General features: G+C 40.9%; 1 protein-coding gene across 1 annotated transcript in view; it reads left to right on the forward strand.

Annotated features, from left to right (window-relative positions):
* Window positions 1–5,896, forward strand: part of GUCY2D (guanylate cyclase 2D, membrane (retina-specific)) — a 32,432-nt gene that overhangs the window by 314 nt on the left and 26,222 nt on the right. The gene's annotated exons all lie outside the window — the stretch shown is intronic.

Raw genomic sequence — 5,896 nt, forward strand, 5'->3', positions numbered from 1 at the left:
GATGGGTGTGTCAGAGGCAATGAGATTGGCACAGGGTTGGAGAAGGGTTTAGGGCTGTTGTACATAGGATCGCTATGAGTCGCAAACGACTCGATGGCACATAACAACAACAACAACAACAACAAGTTTAAATTAATCTAAAAATAAAATTAATAACAGAATGAAATCCCAGAACACTTACTTGTGCTTATAGTTCTGGAGGCCAGAAATTTAAAATCACTTTCACTGGGCCAAAATCAGCAGGGCTGCACTTCCCCTGCAGGTTCCAGGGGGAATCTGTGCCCGTGTCTAGATCTAAATAGTGCACAAGTTAACATGTTGTTGGTATTATGTGCCACCGAGTCACCTTTAACTCATAGTGACCCAATGTATCCTGCTCTATCTTGAGCCAACCTCATTGTCTCTGGCACACTTAATCCCAGTCATTGAGTCAATTCATCTTATCCAGGGTCTTCTTGTCCCATGCTGTCCCTCCACCCTTCCAAACATGATGTCCTTCTCCAAGGACTGATCCCTCTTGGCAACGTGCTCAAAGTATGTGAGATGGAGTCTCAAAATCCTAGCCTCCTGGGAGCAGGTTGGCTTCACCCTCTCCAAGACAGACCTGTCTGTTCTTTTAGCAGTCTATGGTATGTTCAGTAGTCTTCTCCAACACCATAACTCAAAAGCATCAATTCTTCTTCTGTCTTCCTTAGTCACACTCTTCAATAACCCAAAAAGTAAAGATCTGAGCCCACTTTGGAGAAAAGACCTGGAGATCGACGGAAAAAGTTATTCATTTTGCTCCATGAGTTGGATTTGACCCAAAAGGAACTAGAATTTTAAGAGCCTTTCCTGGCGCCTGGTCCATTTCTCTACTTTCCAAACCAAAAAGGTAGCATCTGGCTTTGGTATCACCTTGCCATCTGGGTCAAATCTGCCTCTGCCTTCTCCTTATTAAGACACCAGTGACTGAAACTAGAGGCTACAAAAATAATCCAGGATCATCTCCCCATTGCAAGAGTCATTATTTACTCATATCTACAAGGACCCCTTTGCTGTAGAAGGTAATACAGAGATCGGAGATTAGGACCTGGTTCTCTTTGGGGTCCTTTATTCAGTTTACCACAACCTATAAATGCCAATTCACTTCCATTCTCTGAATATTCCCTGTGGCTGTACCAGTATATTGGACAACATGTGACAGATCCACTCCCATTACAGAATGAATATAAGCAAGAATGGCATATAAGCAAGATGGAATATAAGCAAGAAGCCTAAATTGTCTGGCATGTGAAAAGTCTCCAGACAATGCTGTGGTCATACCTGTAATCAAAGCTCACATTACCACATTATTCAGAGGAGAATTATCCCACCCCTTACAGGTACTGAGTTTCAATTGGGCCTGCACAGTCTTTGTGGCTTCCTCCTCAAGTTATTGTGTTGATTTCTTATGCTCAGTCCATGAGACTTGGGTTTATTTCTTGGCCAACAGCAATTGGTGAACTTAAACTTTGTACTGCTTTCTAGTATCCCATGAAAAACAACTTCTCTGTTGGGAATCAACTCTATGTGGACCCCAGGGATGCTCATTAAGGTCCGCTAGAGCATGCATCCCTTATTCTTGTACGGTTACACTGAAAGAATCAAGAGACATACATCACAGGATTACAGGTAAGGTCCTTTATTATCTGTACCGGGGGTGGGGGGTGTTCCAGTAACAAGGCAGGGTCACCTATCCCCTAGCATTGGCTAGGAAGTTTAATAATCTAGGCTACTTGCTACAACATTCTGCTGTTGAAACATTTCAAGGGCACAGTGATATATTCAAGAGTACACAGAGTGCAAAACATCTACATTTTGGGTTATAAACAATAGCAGTTATTGTTTTGGGAAGCAGTTCAAGACAAAACTTTAAGGCTCTAGGTAAAAATTTTCCACATGGGTTTTGTTACTCAAATGCAGTACTGCATAAAGTGGAGTCTATTTGGCTTTTCAGTACACTGACAATTTTCATCAGTAGAAAAAAAGCAGCTGGTCTTTTCATATAAGATCTCTAAGCTAGAAATCAAAGAGGAGAGATCTGGCAAATCTTGACCATGGAAAATTGATAATACATGACAAAAGTCAACACAACTAGAGTAGACATAGGATAAACTGAGGGAGGGGGACAAGTTAGCAACATACAGCTCAAAGTGGACAACAGAAAGACTTCACGAGAAAATGGGAAAATGAAAGAACAGACGTGAGAAAGATATGCAAATCATCAATAACGTGACAAGTTATTAACCTTTTAATAATTAAAGATATGAAAATTAAAGCAAGGACCTTATTTGCCAATTTAGGTGGGGAAAAAGATAAGGAACAACAAAGCCCACCGTTAGTGCTAGAAAAGAGGCCTCTTCTCCATGATGTGAAGGGTGAAGTGGCACAGCCTCTTTTTGAAGGGAAGTAATTAGAACAATTAGACTTAAATGTAGACTCTTTTCCCAGAGCAATTTCACACCTAAGAATGTATGTTCCTCCTCTCTTTTTTTTTTAAACTGTTACAAACGACATTTTTATAAAATCCAGCTTCCTCTCTTTATTTTCCATATTCAGTGTTCCTTTCTAACTCGACTTGAATTGTTATTACTTTAGAATCAGACTCCCCCAGGATTTATCTGCTATTCTGAGATTCAGGGTAAACTGGTTGCAACCGCAGTTTTGCCTCATTTAAAGGATCATTTTGCCTTATCTGCTGCTGCAGTAACCTCCCAGGAAAGTCATTCTGTCAGCTCCTCCAGATTTCATGATTTTAAGGGATTGGGGGACACTTTCCCTTTCTCCTTAAATGAAGAGGAAGCCAAGCTCCTCCTGTATCCGAGATTATTTATAGAAGCTGGATTTAAACATAATTCTGCCCTCAAGTGACTCTAGCAGGCTGCTCTTTTAAAGCCTCCTGCAGCCCTTTATGTAACTTGACGTGTGTGGCTTTCTGTACATTACAGACTGAATACACACTTAACAGGCAATGGATAAGAAACACAAGCTCTAGCAGGGGAAATCAGACAGGGGCCAGGGCAGTGTGGAGCCTGGAATCTGACTGTTCGACCTTGACTGGAGCACCGGGACTGATAGAGAACTCTGAGTCTCTCAGCTCTGTTTACAGCACACAATAAACAGTTGTCAGCCACCGGCCTTAGAAGATTGCCTGCACTCACTCATTGCTGTCCGGTGGGAACTCACTCATGGCTGACCTTCCCCTGGGTTTTCTGAGACTGTAAATGGCACAAGAGGCGACTGCCCACCTGTCTCCCCGAGAGCGGGCGGCTGGTGGATTTGAACCGCTACTGCCACCTTTGGGTAAGAAGTACAACTTTCTAAAGTCTAAGCCACCAGAGCGCCCTTAAGAAGGAAATAGGGCGCTTATCCTTTTAGCCAAATCACTATCCACCCTGGGCCCTCAGTCTTATCTGCAGGACCAAGAGCTGAATGGAGTGATTCTGAGCAGAGATGATATCAGAAGTGGAGAGACACGGGACAAGCAGAGTGCAGATGAACATAAACAAACACTGACACCTAATGGATTTTGCAACTCTACCATGCATTTTTTTAATGAAAAAAAAAAAAGCTTCAAATTGTCGAATTAGAAAATATTCAAGCCATGCAGAAACTAGTATAGTATGTAAGTGTCCACCATCAAAAAGCACAGGTTTTTCTATTTTGCCCAAAGATGGACTTACCTCATTGCCGTGGATTTGGAATTGACTCAGCTGACCCTCCTGTGGGTTTTCTGAAGCTGTATATAGCAAGGGAGGTGATTATTCATCTTTCTTTCCCAGGGCCATGGTACCTTTATTTGAGCTGCCAGAGAGGAGCCGCCTTTGGGTTAGCTGAGCAACTCCCCAAAGACTAGCGCACTAGGTAGATAAGTACTGTTAAAGCCGCTCTGACTGAGTATGGCAGACCTGAAACGCTGTCAATCCTGAACCATTGTCAGGATGGCCAGCACGTGTGAGCTCACCTCCACAGTGACGGTGGCACTCTATCCCAGCAAGTGATTGCAATGACTATGGTCTTTGTTACTAAAGAGCTTACAGAAGTTCCTGGCACATAACAAGTCACTAAGTGGTTTTTTTTTAGTAAATTAGGCCATTTTATGAAGTTCTCCAGATACACAAATAGGTGCTAGTTTTTCTAGGTTTGGTTCTTATAAGTGGAATTGTTTCAAGTGTATATATATATATTTGGATATATATCCAAATCGTCCACCAATTTACATTGCCATAAAGGGTGGTGTTCCCCATATGTATTTCAACATTTGATATTACCATACTTTCTTATTTTTGCTGATCTGATGGATGTGATATTTCTTTGCTTTATTTTGCATCTTCTTATTTGTGAGATAGAACATTTTTTTTTCTTTCTAGATTTTTCTTGTTGATGCTCCTGTGATTTATTTGCTTGTTCATTTTTTTGTCCATTTCCCCGCTGTATTGTTCTATGTATATGAAATTTAGGAGCTCTGGTGGCCTAATGGGTTAGGAATTGTATTGGCAACTCAAAGGCAGGCAGTCCAAACCCACCAACTGCTCTGTGAGAGAAATATGGGCAATCCATTTTTGCGTGTTTTAAGCTAGAGGGTCAGCTATGACATGACTCAGCTCCCATTGATAGCAACAAGACTGAGAAATTATTTGGATGAAAGTTGAGCTACAGGGATGAATTTTGTTTCCGGTTCAAAGGGTGACTAAGGATTCTTAGTCCCATAAGTGTGTATGAGACCAGCAAACCTTAAGTGTGTGTGTGTGTGTGTGTGTGTGTGTGTGTGTGCGCGCGCATTACGTCTTTTAGATTGATTGTTTTATCTTTGCTTTTCTTTCCTCTTCTTTGTTTTGAACAGGACAAGACCAATAGTTTCACCTAGCATGGCTGCTCCAAAGCTTCCAAGACCTCAATCACCAGTTAACAAAATAATACATAGCACATGGTCCTTGTGTGTGACCTGTGTTACACCAGTTGACTTTGATGTCCTCTGAGACTATGGTCCCAAGACCCACAGCCAGTAACTAGCAGGGTGGCTGGCTGATATGTCTTAAAAAAATTAGAAACTTTATTTCAATGTTTTAAAACTTATCATTCATTGCTTTATGCTACATACTTTATATGTTTTATTTTAGAAATCCTCTTTTTTAAAATTAATTTTAATGAAAGTTTACAGAGACTTAGGGTTTCCAGTCATTCATTGTTGCACTTTTCTCCCCCTCCCCAATTCACTATTCTCCTTGAAAAGAAAGAAAAACTCTTTCATTGTTATGCAATTCTCCCCGCCCCCCCCCCCAAGTCCACTCCACTATGCACCTTTCACTCTGGACTTCTATAATGACAAGAATACCCATTCATATATCCCTTCTAAGCAGTTCTCTCCCTCATCTGTTTCAATAATATATACATCATTTCTCCCCTCCTTTTCTGTCTTCCCTCAACCCTGATGTCAGTTCCATTTTACAACAGTGGCCCTATGCAATATTTCTCCTTTTGTGACTGAGATACTTCACTCAGCATAATGTCCTCCAGAGTCATCCATATTTCATGAGTTCCTTGTTTTTCAATGGTGCATAGTAGTCCATTGTGTGAATATACCACAGCTTCTCTATCCAATCGTTTGTTGATGGGCACTTGGGTTGTTTCTAGCTCTTTGCTATTACGAACAAAGCCACAATAAACATGGATGTGCATATATCTGCTTGGATGGCAGTTATGGTTTCTTTATGGTAAATTCCCAGTAGTGGAATTGCTGGTTCAAATTGTACCTCTATTTGTAACTTTTTTAAAAAAAATTATTAAATTTTATTAGTTTTAATGAACATTTACAGAGATTTTGGGTTTTCATTCATCCATTGTTGCACTGTTTTCTCTACCCTCCTCCCCAGTT

This window comes from Elephantulus edwardii, unplaced genomic scaffold (genome assembly GCF_000299155.1).
Source record: "Elephantulus edwardii isolate Elephantulus edwardi_28Jun2011 unplaced genomic scaffold, EleEdw1.0 scaffold00246, whole genome shotgun sequence".
Lineage (NCBI taxonomy): Eukaryota > Metazoa > Chordata > Mammalia > Macroscelidea > Macroscelididae > Elephantulus > Elephantulus edwardii.